The sequence below is a fragment of the Notolabrus celidotus genome, chromosome 8 (assembly GCF_009762535.1).
Source record: "Notolabrus celidotus isolate fNotCel1 chromosome 8, fNotCel1.pri, whole genome shotgun sequence".
NCBI classification, from domain to species: Eukaryota; Metazoa; Chordata; class Actinopteri; order Labriformes; family Labridae; genus Notolabrus; species Notolabrus celidotus.
The window spans coordinates 30,258,916-30,274,392 of record NC_048279.1 but is presented as its reverse complement, the minus strand read 5'-3'; the positions used below and the strand labels follow the sequence as shown (position 1 = coordinate 30,274,392).

Genomic DNA, 15,477 nt, shown 5'->3' with positions numbered 1-15,477 from the left:
CTATTTTTCCTGTGACGTACCACTATTAAAGTCTAGACAGTTATTTTAACACTTTAGAATATGACAAATATAATGATTATCAGATGAGCTAAGTTTATTTTGTTTTAAAACCCTAATTCTAAAAAGTTTGGACACTGTAAAAGTTCATAAAACTAATTTTAATGGTTCAAAATCATTTAAACTCTACATTTAATTTAAAATACTGCAAAGAAAGTAAATCAGATGTTGAAATGAACATTTTTATAGTTTTATGAAAAATATATGTTTATTCTAAATTCTATTTCAGCAACACATTTCTAAAAAGTTGAGACAGGAGCATGTTAACTTTGTGTTGCATCACCTCTTCTTTTAGCAACACTTTGTAAACATTTGGGAACAAAGGAGACAAGTTTATGGAGTTTGAAAAGTGCAAGATTGTCCCATTTTCGCCTGAAAGAGGATATTAGCTGTCTCACAGCTTGGGGTCTCACTTGTCATATTTTCATTGTTTGATGCACTAAATGTTTTCAAATGACAAGTCAGGGCTGCAGGCAGGCTAGTTTAGCACCAAGACTCTTCTGCTACGTAGCCATGCTGCATATAGAATGTAGTTTAGCATCTTCTGGGTCATCCCTGAAGAAGGCATTGTCTGAATGGCAGCATATGTTGTTCTAAAAAGTGTGCAATCGGCACTTATGCATCATCATACCACCACGGATGCTCACTTTCAAAATGTGCGCCGATAAAAAGCCAGGTGGTCCCTCCCTTCTTTAGAGTGGAGGATGCAGCATCCATGATTTCTGAAAGGAATGACAGAATTTGATTTGTTAGACCACAGGAAGGTTTTCCACTTTGCCGCTGTCAATCTTAAATGGCCTCAGGAAATCCAGGGACGTCTATTCTGGATTGTGTTTATATGTTTTCCTCTTTGAAGGGAATAGGTGAGAGCTGCATTTGCGAATGCAGCAAAAAACAGTTTTCACAGACAATGGTATTTAGATGTGATTTTGAACCCATGCTGTGATTTCAACTACAGAGTCAGGTCTGTTTTCAATGCAGTGCTGCCTGAGTTCCCAAAGATCACGGCCATCCAGTATGAGTTGTCGGCTTTGTCCCTTTTATGCAGATATTTCTCCAGATGCTGTTAATCTTCTAATGATATTAAGTACTGAAGAAGAAGAAACCTCCTAATTCTTTGCAGTTTCACACTAAGGAATATTTTCCTGAAATTTCCTAAAAACCATATTTGAGAAGCTGCAGCCAGGAAATACTAGCTGTGCTGCTCGACAAACAACTTAAAAAAAACTGATTAATGTTTTCTGTCAGCCAATAATCAATCAAACATAAAGTGTAGCCTCAGAGTGACAGAAAAAAACAAACACCTGAGCTTTGACACAGTTGCCTGCTTATCCTCAAATCACTTCTGCTCCAAATAACGAGCAGCATGAGTGACCCCCCTTATGTGGGCCGCTTGCCAGAGCGGTGAGACAGTGTGCTGGTGATCCGACCTATGAGAGGTGGGACGTGATGTGAGAGGGAAATGTCTGTGGCCCTTCAAACCCAGTTAGACCTAATAGCCAATTAGAGGTTCAGAAGGGAGGTGAATGTCAGCTCATTGTTTTGATGAGTGTCACAGCAGCTGGATAATACAGCATCCAGCCCGAGGGAGGAACACTGAATATTGGATTTCAAATGTTATGGCATCTACCCAGGATGCTGCCATCAACAAGCTGCCGACACAATGAGGAATCGACTGGATATATTTATGATTGACTTGATTTGTGTCAAAACAAGCATCATAAAATGTGTAGAGCCCATCGTGCTGAAGATGGTGTTATTGACCAACACATTAGAGTGCAAGGCTAGGTGGAACCGTTCATACCTGGAAACATTGCAGACATGTTTGTATTTGAAAACCTGCAGGAGCAGCAGAAACTACGACCAGCAAGTCTAGCTTGGCTTAAACACGGGGGGCACAGCTTCCCTGGCTTGTCTAAAGTAACAAAATCCCCAAACCATGACAACCTCTACAGCTCACAAATCTAGTGAACACAAATCCATGGGATGTTATACGGAGGACCGGCTTTTTTAATAAGTTGTTTGAGTCTTGTTTGCAACTCCACTGACCCATGGAGACTCCCACAACATCAAACCTGTTACAAGATGTGTCAAGTAGCTGTAAGCTGCTATATACTAGTTTATAGTTCCAACAACCAAATTATAGAGAGCCATAAAACAACAGAAGTTTGGTACTTTATGATTTTGTTGACAATTTGAAGCTGCAAATAAAGTGAGCCTGCATCAATGCTCCAAACAGCAGCCACCAAGATACATCAGAAATACTTTCTGGCTTTGGCTGGAGAAACATATGTCTTAAATCTCCTTTAATGGTAATGCCAACCCGGCATAGCTGGAAATCTTCACCCGAAATAAGGGTATATGATTTGTTCTACCTTTTGCTTTGCAAGGAAAGAAGCACTGCAGCCTAATATCTGTTATGGTTTGTACCCAAGTATGTCAACCGGACTCAAAATGCAAACCACATACAGGGTTTGGAGGAGAACTAGGCCCAGAGGCTGGATAGTAGAGGTGTGGATGAAAGTGTCAAAGCTGGCTAGGTTGAGGCGGTTGAGATGCGTTGGATGTGGCTGAGGCTGGGCAGCAAGAGGTGAGGCACTGGAGACAGAAGAGCAAAAAGTTAGGCACAGGACAAAGCTACAGGTAACACAATCTTTGACAATAAAATCACTGTTTATGGAGCCAATAATACCACTTGAGGAATGGTCACAATCTAGCAGCATGTGGGGAGAAGACCGGAGCGTATATGAGGCGGCTAATCAGGAGTAGATGGATCACAGGTGAGTGGAGAGCCCAGCACCTGGTGACCATACCCAGCCTCTGAAAAAGAGCACAGGAAACCAAAAAAACCACACATACACAGCAGGGAAACAGACTTCTAAACATGCAACTAAAAATCCAAATCATGACAATATCAACATTTGTAGTTCAGACAGTGTAAAGCCTAAATTAGAAAAGACTCAATTATAATTCAATATTTATAGTCAGTTATGTGAGGGAACTCTACAATAATGTTGTACAGCAATGCATTATATCTCATTTAGTCTCAATCTGACTTTATTTCCACTAAATCATAACAGTGTCAGTATTTCTGAACCCATGACCTTAATGCTGGAATGGAAATCGAGGCTCTGCTGTAGCTTAATTGGCCATGTATAAATATGTTTCACAATAAATCCACTCTGTGTACCATTCATTGTCTCCAGCCACACCAATGTCAAACACTGAATGGCTTTTTCATATAAAAAGAAGGAGCTTCATGCATTTACAACACTCTATTTAAATTTCAAGTCCAACACAAATCCTGGAATTTATGCTTTCCACGTTCCTCCTTAAAACTGTGTGGCTGAAGTAAATGTCATCATGGATTATACTGAAGTTATTACGAAATTAAATGCCTTTGCTTACACTGCAGTCACAATCTGGGAGAGGAATAATGGGACTTTAATGATCCCCGTGGAGAAAATCAGATATTGCGACATTAGCAGTTTTACTTTTGACATTTTCAGCAGTGATCCCTCGGTATCACTGAAATATTCATCCAAAGATTAAAAAATTCACATGACTCATTAGATTGTACCCAGTTAACTCATGGCTTATTACTTCATAACAGACTCCTTATTCCTTTTGTTTTTTCATTTGAAATATCACTCCCCAGTAGGTTGAGTGCTTTTAATCACATGCGAACACACTCAGCCGATGCAGGCTGTTAAAACGGAGAGCCCCCTTTGCTCTGCATGCCAACGAGCTTATTGTGAGTCAGGTTGTGCACAAATCCATGGGCGGTGGTTCCCTTAAAAGAACCGTTTGAATCTAAAGCATCTCAAAGCATGGCTCACAGCTATATTTACAGCTTGGATAGCGATCAAATGAGATCCTTCAGCTGGATGAAAAGCAGCAGAACACAGCATTTGAAACACACAAGGGAATGAGTCACTTATTGAGTTTCATGCTTCCTACACATTTGCTTCCCTCCAGCATTGATTTTTTTTTGGCTGGATGTAAAGCTTTTGTGTTTATACTTAAGATGTCAGCGACGCAAGTGTACAGTACACAAGATTCAACTACACACAGCCAAGAGAACTTGTTGAGAACTATATTTTGTAACGTAGCGTGACTTTGGTGCTACTCCAACTGCCTTCAAATGAATTAATTTTCTACTTTCACCTTCAAAAGCTTTTATCAAATCAAAATAGGTGCTTATTATTTTTTCTGAAAATAAAAATACAGATTCAAATTTTTTGTGTGAATGATGCCATGTACTCTTTTTTGCCTGTAAACTCAGGTGAAGAGTATCAAAGCTTCAATGACGCTGCATTCATGGGCTCCTCACATGGCCTCATTTTTCTTTACATTCTTTGTTCTGTAATATGGAAACAGCATGAAATAGCACGAAACGTGTTTCACTGAATTGTTCAGAACTGATGAAGGTGACTGAACCTGGAAAATAGCTGATAGTTTCACCAAGTTTTTGATCATCTACTCAACATGTAGCCTGGTTCGTCAGTTTCTGCAGGATATAAAGTGTCAGATCTGTTGTATCAGTGAGTCAGGTGACACATTTTCAGACTTTCTGTGTTGTTTAAGCTGGAGAGAGCCAGGGGGAAATATTCTTTACTGAGCATTGTCACAGAATTTAAAGTTAGAGTAATACAAAGCTACCATTAACAGCCTGCTAGCCAATCATAGCTTGCTCGGGACATGTATGTTATACATTAGATTTATAGATTCTGGTGGTACTTAAAGATCAATTCTGTAACCTGTAGATAAAACTTGAATAGAAGCTAGCTGTCTTGGTGCTTTGCTAAGCTAACAGGCTGTTTGTTGTCCAAAAGTTGGTAGTGATTTCCAGAATGATTCCTTGGTTGAATGATGCATGATGCTAGCTAGAGATACCAAAGTTGTGAAACCATTCCTTTGGTTGTTACAATCAGGTTGAGTAGGGCTGACTGGACTACAGCACTAGCCTAGGGTGCCAACTGTCCCATTTTAGCCGGGACATCCCGAATATTGGGCTTAATTGGTTTGTTTCAGGGCTGCACGGTGGTGCAGTGGGTAGCGCTGTTGCCTCACAGCTAGGAGGTTCCTGGTTCAAGTCCCCAGCCAGGCAGGTGGCTTTCTGTGTGGAGTTTGCATGTTCTCCCCGTGCATGCGTGGGTTCTCTCCGGGTACTCCGGCTTCCTCCCACAGTCCAAAAACATGCTCACCAGATTGATCGATCACTCTGAATTGCCCATAGGTGTGAGTGTAGCGTGAATGGTTGTCTGTCTCTCTGTGTTAGCCCTGTGATAGGTTGGCGACCTGTCCAGGGTGTACCCTGCCTTCCGCCCGAAGCCAGCCCCCCTGTGACCCCTAACGGGATAAGCGGTCAAGTTAATGGATGGATGGATGGATGGATGGATGGATGGATGGATGGATGGATGGATGGATGGGTGGATGGATTGATGGATGGATGGTTTGTTTCATACGGGACCTCAGTTGTCTGGTATATTGATTATTAAATCTTGTAAATACAGCAGACTGCACTCTACAGATCCTAGATCAGATAAATCGGCAGTGGCAGATCATGTGCAATCACACTCCTGTCATCCAATCACAGCCCCCCTCACACTCATCAGTTGTATGCAGTGCAGATGCGCCAAAAAAAAGCAAAAAAGTGTGGAGAGGATTTTCTCTCTGATGGCCAATAAATGGTCAGACTCAAGAAACAGATGCAGCACAGAACTGATCACAAATTAACTTCAAATATCTGTAAACTGTGACTTGCCATGTGGACTTCTCTCTGGCTGTGCAAAAGGACAAAAGACAGCTTGAGTCAGTCAAGAGCAGCAAAAAGTATCCACGGAAGAAGTAACATTTGGTGAGTCATACTCCTCTTTGCATTTAATGTTTGTTTTGCCTGTTTTTTGATGTAAAGAGCCAAACTGTGGTTTCTTTGAGGTTTATTCATATGAAGTAACATAATGATACAGTAAGGATTAAAGGGAATATACACACTTTCTGCATTTCCAGTTGAATCAGAATCAGAATATATCTCAATTCACACATCATGCTCACACCACCATGGCACCGTGGCACCTGTGTCATGATCCTCATCATGGCAGCCCTCTCCCTCTTGTGTGTGTGTTTTGTCATTTCCCTGTCTGTTACTCCTCCTCCTGTGTCTCTTCCCCTTGTTTGTTTATTGTGGATGAATGTGGGCGGGGTTTCCAATCAACAGGCAGCACCAGGTGAAGCTATTCACTAATCAACCCTCTACTATAAAGCCTCTGGATTTCCTCCTACTCATCACCAGATCGTACTTCAGTTTTCAGTGGTATTCTGAGTCCGTGTGTTTAGCTGACGTCCTTGTGTGTTTCCATCTTGCTTCAGAGATTGCCGTGCATGCGTCCTGCTCTCGTGCTGATCGCTTCCCTGTCTGTTGCTGAACATGCCTGCCTTTGCCTGAGCTCCAGTTACCCTCTGTGTGTGTGTGTGTGTGTGTGTGTGGTGAGAGAGAGAGAGAGAGAGAGAGAGAGAGAGAGAGAGAGAGAGAGAGAGAGAGAGATGAGAGAGAGAGAGAGAGAGAGAGAGAGAGGAGAGAGAGGGACTGCTCCGCTCTGTACTCACGTTACCACAGGGTGAACTCCAAATAAAGACTTGTATTTTCACAAACCCTCTTTGCCTGAGTTCTGCTTTTGGGTCCAGTCCTGGTTACAATCCGTAACAACCTGTCCCTTATTTAGTAGTGAGAAAGTTGGCAACCCTACTATAGCTTAACTAGCTGGTAGCCTATCATGTATAGCTACATGCAATGGCTGGTTAGCCTATCGTAGCTAGCTGACGACAAAGACTGGACCCAGGGAGACAGCTTGCTCAGATCAAAAATGTGCAAACCCCAGGGGGAAAAAAAGTATGGCACTTAGTTTTTAAATATGCGTTTGTATGTTATTTATTAAAGGCACTATGAGGAGTTTTTAACTGGCTGAGAAACAGACTGAAACTGATACTGGTGCCTCGTTATGACCCTCAAAAGCAAACAAGACCATCCACAACAACACTGATACCTTCTCTGTTGTCATTTTAATGTCTAAAACTGCTCTGAAGGGGTAGGTGTCAGAACAGATGATTGACATCTCGCTTTAGAAACACCCTTTTTTTGGCTGTTTTCATTGCAAATAATCACATTGTAAGATAAGTCTAATGTTAAAAGACAACAGGATGAGGTTATTGTCTGAAGACACTTATTTTGCATGTACAGGACAAGAGATAAGAGGTATCACTTTGTCCACAAGGTGGCGCCAGAATCGATACGAGCTAAAAGTTCCTCACAGCAGCTTTAAATATGTAGTTTTTGTGGTCTGAACGATAGCTTTTGTTACCTTTGGATAAAACTCCAATAGAAGCTAGCTGTCTTTGTGCTCCGCTAAGCTCACATGCTGTGTGCTGCTGTCCAAAGGTTAGTAAATAAGATTCCTTAGTTGAATGAAGTTGGCTTTGCCTTGTTTTCAGGTTTAAACTACAGCAGCATGTTGAGATGCTATAAATAACAAAACTTAAAACCAGTAGTTGTAATTGTACACTAAGTAAAGCAGGGCTGACTGGACTATTTCTCTCAGAATGAAGATAGCTATGTCTCCAGTCCCAGTCTTGATGCTAATCCACAATAACAATAATACTATTTCAAAATGCCCATGTCATGTTTCTATCACTGTAAAACTGTTGTAGCCAGCAGTCATGTGTGTCTACATTTAGGTAATGCCCCTGCTCTTTATTCTACCCCACAGCAGATGCTGAGGGGATGTTTTCCCGCTCTGTGATTTCATCTGCGAGCACCATGAATGACAAGAGAGTCATTACTGCAGCAGGCGACGGCTTCCACTGACTCATATCTCACAGGGGGCAGAGAGCAGGGAGGCACGGATTCATTTATGGGAAAAGTGTGTGAGAGACACTGGGAGCCGTGGGGGGGGGGACTTTAATGATAGATAGATAGATAGATAGATAGATAGATAGATAGATAGATAGATAGATAGATAGATAGATAGATAGATAGATAGATAGATAGATAGATAGATAGATAGATAGATAGAAAGTTAGAAAGATCATATTTTAAAGGAAGTAAATGAGTTCTTAGCTGGGTTTTTTTGTCATCGGGCAGCTCCTCTTGTTATCTCTTCACATTTGCAGGTGCTCTGTCAGAGTCAGACCTCACTATCAGCAGATCTGCAGCGTGGACTCAAGAGCCAGGCAATCGAGTCGTGGAAACGCAACACTGGAGCAAAACAGACGAAACAAGTTCCTCTCTGAAAAATAACCAAACAGCCAATGAGAGATAATCAGATATGTGAATAGTTTGGGGCTGCTTATCAGCAACAACTGCTGGTGTCATGCTGATTTAAAGCACTGGTTTTTATTAGATATCTTAAAGTGGCAATTGGAAATTTGTTACTGAAGGGTGTATCTCAGTTTGAGAAGTTGAAGGATAGAGTGTGAATCTCTATTTGCACAACTCAATTCTGCACTCTAAAGCCTGAGCACTGAACCTTCATGGACTTTAATGACATCAGATGTTCAGTGAGTGACTCTGTGAAAGTTTGAGAGGGTATTAAAAATAAGGAATGGGACACATTATCATGACCTAACATGTTGCCTTGAGAGAAAATGTGCTGTTACAGAATCTGAACAATCCGATCTCTAGTATGTAATTGTCAGTTACATTAAAGATGAGCTAACTTCAGTCAGACAACTTGTGTTTTAATAGTTTCAAATGTTAATCGCAGCTGCAGAAAGTTGTGCTTGGTGTCCACGCTCCAACCTCTTCACTCCTCCCAGTTTTATTTCTTCCGTACAGAAATTAAGGAGTGATGAAATAATATCTAAAACCCCCTTAAAGCTGGAGCCTGCAGGTGAGTGCCGAGGAGGTGCTGGGGCTGAAAGTTGAGCCCTGTGCTGATACAGGGCAGTGGTGGCTGCAATGACAGAGCAGAGGCAGAGACCGGGAAACTTGCAGCTCAAATAGACAGCCACATTGGGAGGATGTGTTTGTCATGTGATTGTGAGAAGGATGCATGTCAAGTGTGGAATCAGTGCAGCTGGAGTTTCCTGCCTGAACTAGCTCACAGAGGTCCGTCCATTTGTGGTTTTACCTGTCATGTGGTTTCAATCAATCAATCTTTATTTGTATAGCCCCAAATCACAAGAAACGTTTTCTCAAGAAGCTTTTACAAGCAGAGCAGGTCTAGACCGTACTCTATGATGAATTATTAACAAAGACCTAACATGAATATAGGATAAGATGCAGTCCAATTTTACAGACGGGACTCAGTCTGATCCAATCCTAATCCACAATGAGCAGAGCACTTTGCAGCAAGTTTTTTCTAGTTACGACGGCAAGGGCAAACTTCCTTTAACAGGCAGAAACCTTGAGCTGAACCAGTCTCATGTTAGAGAGACATCTGCTGAGACTGAGTTTGGTTGGAAATTACCCTTTAAACTTAATTCTACTTCAATAAACAAACATTTGCTTATATTTAGTCTGGGGCTGAATAACTATGTCCTTTACTAGTTTACTATGAATTCTTGAGAAGTTCTACAGGAAAGTCTGCAGACACTCAGACTCATTGAAAGTGCCTAATCTAGTGTTTTAATGCCTGTATCAGAGCACTCACATTATTAATGTTTTGACAGCACTTAACACTCAATCACTTAGCAAAAATGCATCTCAAAGTCTGTGAGTGTGGACATTAGGATTGGGATCAGGCCCTCATACAGAGAAATCAAGTGGTAGCCTCTGGTAGTCATAAATGAAGGTGCTGGGAGTGCTACAAACTGCTGTCCCAGAAGGCTGGTTTAGCCTGGTGGTTAACCCTCCTGTTATGTTCAGGGTCAGATTGACCCTTTTCAAAGTGTTAAAAGTGTTGTTTTTTTTCAATATGAAACTTCTTCTACTTGCCTTAATTAGCGTAATCAATATATGAAATAAAAATGGTTCCTTTCACATATTTGCAGTGTGAGTTTGGTTCTGGTTCTGTTTGCTTGAGTTTGGTTCTTGTTTCTGTTGGCTTGAGTTTGGTTCTGGTTCTGTGGATATGTTTGCAGTATTTTTTTTAAATTGTACAATAAAAAAAAATGATTAAAATACTAATACTAGTGACTTGTGTAACAGACATCAAGGCTGCTATAGTAAGGGACCAGCAGTATTAGCTAATCTCATTCTAGACATTCATACACCGCTGAACAACTGAGCAGTTTGGGGTTCAGTGTCTTGCCCAAGGACACTTCGGCATTTGACTGCAGGAGCTGAGATCGAATAGAGACAAGCTGTCAGCCATTAGAACAGTGAGGGACAAGTGGGTAGAGCAACTTCCACTCCTCCATAACCCAGGCCCTAATGTCACAGTGGATGAAAGGCTAGTGGCATTCAGAGGTTCCTTCCATTTTAGGCAATAAATGCCTTCCAAGCCAGCTAAATACAGCATCAAAATCTGGGCAGCATGTGACAGAAGAGGTGTCTCCTGTTAATTTATCAACATCACTTCATAAAACAATAAATAAAAATGAAATAAACAAAAATCTATGTCATGTAAAACTATTGTATTTATATTTAGGTCTTTCCAATGTACAGTACATTAAAAAAAGCTTTAACATGAATTTTCATAAAAACAAGTGAGTTATCCTCATTGAACCATGATCTGTGAGGATTAAAGAACACCATTGCACTAAATATTGATTTTAATGGTAAGTAATGGAGTTAATAATTACATTAAAAAAATGTGCTTTTGGGATTTTTTGGGTTCTGACACTTCTGGATAATTAAACATGCCCCGGGTCAAGTTGACCCACGAACATTATTGCTGTCCCTAAGAAATGAACATAGCAGGAGGGTTAAATTGCACCCCATGTACAGAAGCTGTTGTCCTCAATCCAACATGCAGTCCTTAGCAGCATGGCAGCCCTCCCACTCTCTCTCTCTCTCTCTCTCTCTCTCTCTCTCTCTCTCTCTATTTCTCTCTTTCTTTGTTTCCTACTTCATCCACCATCATATCCTCTTTATGAAGGCATAAAAACCCCAAAAATAAACTTGTCAAGGAAATGCAGCTTCTTGAGAGTTCACTTGAGGCTGGCTCAAAAAATCAAGAAGACTTTATTATCACCAATGTGGTGCCCATTTGTAAAGCAGAAATAAACATGTTTACAGCCTGGTACACAAAACTGTGTTGGTCTTGAACTCACACCTCACTATTTATACACACTTTATGGGGGAGGCGGGTCTTTGAGTCTATTATGAGTCATCCGTTTTGAAGATGTTAGGGCTAATAAATGAGGCATTGAAGCAGACCTGTTATACTCATTTCACCTTTCATTATGTCAGCCTGGGAGACAGATTTTCAGCTAAAGAAACTCTTTGATTATCTTATACTGGTATCTATGAAATCTTTGATTACCCTCCTATGGTTTTATATTCCCTCTTCAGGAACCAATGGGTGCTCTCAAGAAAGATACAGCCCTCAAAGTATTGCCATGATGTTATGTATTACCATACCATGTTTCAGGATAGTACATTGTTCTGATGTATTTCACGTAGTTGTGATATTATGAGGATCTTTTTAATAGAGAAATGTAAAATATTTCACAGAGATATACAGTGTGATAACCCAGAGGAGAAACTTACAGTAATTACAGAATGTCATACTGATATTCCATTACAGACTCCCTACAGGGTGTTTGAGAGTAACACAGCAGCTCTCCTCTTATGAACTGTCTACAGTGGGAAACATTTTTCTCAATCAAAACAAAAAAAAGCACTCAAATCTAGTGTAAACTGCTCCCCCAAAACCTTGACGGGATTTCGCCACAGTGAAATGTGCAGGAAAGCACCTGGGCAGAGGAGCGTACAGTTTTTATTCATCTTTCTTTTTCTCAGTTCTTCGACTCTTGACAGCTTTTAACTGAATTGTCTGCTCGGGCCTGTGTGCAGCCCCAGACACAGGCCGCTGAACGCTGTGACATCTCCACTCCCCCTCAGCTCCAGAGCCGCAGCCCTCATCCAATTTACCATGAAAGGAATCCAGACAGTCCCATAATATGACCCACGGCTGCCTCGATTGAACACGGTCGACGACTCCGGGCCTGGGCTTCACACACATAACCGGCCGGCTATCTACAGAGGGCCACTGGCCGCCTGCTACCCCTTGATAAGGCCCATTGCCCAGGGAAAGAGTGGACATGTCCATCTGGCTGCATTTCATATCGAAGAGTGCCCCCTGGTGGTTTTGAGGGGACAGCACAGCCACAGAGGCTGCAGTCAGGGGGTGGTTTCACTGTCAGACGCAGATTACAGCCGTGTTTCCTCTAATTTCATGCAGCGGCGGTGCTCGAGGTACTTTTTTGTTGTTTTTGGTTCCACTTCCATCCTTGTGTCAGTCACAGTTATCTTTCTAATGCAGGCGGCTGCACAGAGAATATTTTATCACAATGGAAACATGATTTGTCAGCATTGGGGCTCCTCAGTTTGTTTTGAGGGGGAATCAAAGAAAAGTATGTAGAACTTTTTAAGGTCACTTTTTTTCCCCTGAGATTATTGTCTCTTTTTTTCACTCTGTAGTTAAACTTCAGGAATAAAGAAATTAGAACAATGAAGCTTATTCAAATCATATTCTACATTGAATGGAAAAAACTTTAAGTAAGTGTTGAAAGGTGTGTGACTAAGACAGTTAAGTAACTTTTGATTTTAACCCATAAACAGTTCTTTGACAGCCCAGAGTGAACAGGAACATTTTCCTTCAGAGAAGGAGCATTTTATCTTTCCCTCTCTGCGGTGAGACAAATGGCTGAAGTAGACATGTGAGATATCATTTTTTCCCCTCTAGATATCAGGTCCAATATCTGAACATGTGTATCAGCTAGTATTAAGATCAAACTTAGCGCCCAGTGTCATAATAACATGCACATATTATTATGTATTAGCTTAGGGCCTTTTTGGTAACCCTGCATTGGATTTCCAGTGCTTCAAATGTTATGCTGTGGTTACATGTAACATTTTATTGACCTTTAATTATATTCTGTATTTTTATGAATCCCTGATCCATTTCATATGCAATCATTTCTTTACCATTACTTTGTGTCAAACTTCATATACATTTGGTGACAGCTACAGTCAGAGGTCTGGTAGTGCTGACAGATTTGAGTGGAAAATACCATGAGAGAGCAGCTCCTGAGCTCGCACATCCATGTTGGACAGCAGCTACCACATTTATTATTCAAACACAGTGAAATACTCGGTGCATTTAATAATAAGAACATGGCAGGAGCTGCTCCTACTCATGCACAAGTGTGAAGTGTGAAGACCTGATCGATATGTGAAACACTGAGATCTGTGCAGTTTTTCTTTGCCAGAGACTCCAACAAGTGAAAACAGCTTGACTGGTTCACGTGAGCTGTATTTGGATAGAGTCTTCGAATAGATCCACAGAACTGACTTTAATCTGGGTCAACATCTTTTATTGAATTTAGCCTCCACAGTCTTGGGAACCACACACATCTTTGTTTTTCTGGAGGGGTTGTCCACTTCAAAATCAATGATGCTTTTCTTACTCTAAATCCTGTTCAAAAGCCATGTGACAAGATACCTCAAATTAGATATTCTTATTATTGTTACAAAACAAAAGCTGGCTGCATAATGAATCCATAAATCAGGGACAGCTGAGCAATGAAGGCGATTTAAATAAGTTGATATTTTTTCAAGGGGTTATTAACATCATGGTTTCTGTTCAAGTTCTGGTTTTGGTATTGGGATAACTCTTCACGAATGCGTTCATCTATAACCAACAGTGTGTCTAGACTTCTCATACTGGGCTGGCCCAACTGAGGGCATGGGTGGCCGAGGGATGTGTGCACACATACATCATGTGAAGAGACATGGGGAAACATTTCACAGTGGGGTGAGTGTGGCAAGTATAGTGTAATTTTCAGACACATAAGGATTGGCACCTTAAAGATACACTCTCCAGCTCTGCTACTGTTGCCCGGGTTGCAGGACAGGATCTAGATTAACTTTTCCCTGTCACAGATGTATGGGGCCCAACAGCTCCTCAAGCTGCTCTGACATCTGAGCCAGGTAGCTGAACCTGTTCTGGATTCTCAAGACCAGACTAAGAGAGAAATACCTGTTTTTGCCACAGTGTCGACAGGCAGAGGTGAAATATGATGGACTACTTTACGTGGATTGGTTTGTGTAATCAAGATGTCCCTGGTGTTGCTTTTGCTATTGAGTGTAATTTACCATTGTTCTGCAGGGTTTGACCAATCAGAATCCAGCATGTGACACAGCTGGGTAATGATTTATATAACATCATTTCAATCTGTGAAATAATTGAGCTTTGGTGAAACTGCTAACAAAACCAGACAATTAGTACAAACTCCAAGAGTCCCAGTGGCTAAATACTGCCTGAGGTTCCTCCTCTTCACATTTGAATTTGTAAAAAGAATTGAAAGTGACAAAATGCTGGAGGCAGCAGCAGCATCCCTGTTACTGCTCTGACAAAATATCTGAATATGGTAACCAAAACCTGCATGTTTCCACCAAAAACCCTCTGATCTCCTTAATGTTCCTCTCTCTCTGTGTATGTGGGAGAATGAGTACGGATAGAGAGAGTAAAACAGACATGTTTCACCTTATTTACCAGGTTAAAAGTTGGTGTGGGAGTGTGTGAGTGTGTGTGTGAGGGCATGGCAGAAGCGTGCCTCATTTTTTGGAGAGTGTGACAAATTGGAGCCCTCGGCTTCATGATGGAGGGAACTGGGACCATCCAGCCTGCATAATTCATGAGGAGTGGGTATGTGGGGCTGTGATATGGTGTCGACATGCTTAACAAAGCTACAGACTGAATGTCAAACTGTGCAGGCTTCTGCATCTCCACATCTGAACCCACACAGTCACAGAAACAGCAGAGGATACAGTGTTCTGGGCCATACTAATCAAGAGGCTGTGTCTCTGGAGGCAGGAGAGGGGAAAGAGTTTGCTTCCTCTTTTTTAAATAAAAACTAAAAGTAGAAACTGTGTGTTGAGTACTTTTTAGAACAGAGACAGCCAATTAAACACGTTACATAAATATCCTAATGAACATATGCTCAGCAGCTCGCTCGCTCGCTGCATGAAATCTGCTGTACAGTGAACATCATTGAGGCAGTGCGAGAGCAGATTGTGTGCTATTTGTAGGGAAACAGCGCCCCCTTGTGTAAGAAAGCAACATTTCTACTCAAAGAAACTAAACTGCTGCTCCCTTTTTTTGTAAGTTACACATGATCTGTGAGGAGAGGGGATTTAAATATTGCTATATAATCATTCCAAATCAACGTTCAAGTGTGTCCTTATTTTATCACTTCAGTCTTCCTGTTCTGATTCCAGAGGCGACTCCTTTCTTCTTTTCTTTACAGCTG

The 15,477-nt window shown here is 41.3% G+C and overlaps 1 long non-coding RNA gene across 1 annotated transcript; it reads right to left on the bottom strand.

Annotated features, from left to right (window-relative positions):
- Positions 1–237: 237 nt before the first annotated feature.
- On the bottom strand, positions 238–2,847 carry LOC117817600. The gene is made up of 3 exons (XR_004632165.1): positions 2,750–2,847; positions 2,527–2,655; positions 238–779 (listed from the first exon to the last, which is right to left on the bottom strand). It is a non-coding gene; the product is annotated as an uncharacterized LOC117817600 (long non-coding RNA).
- Between the last annotated feature and the right edge of the window lie 12,630 nt (positions 2,848–15,477).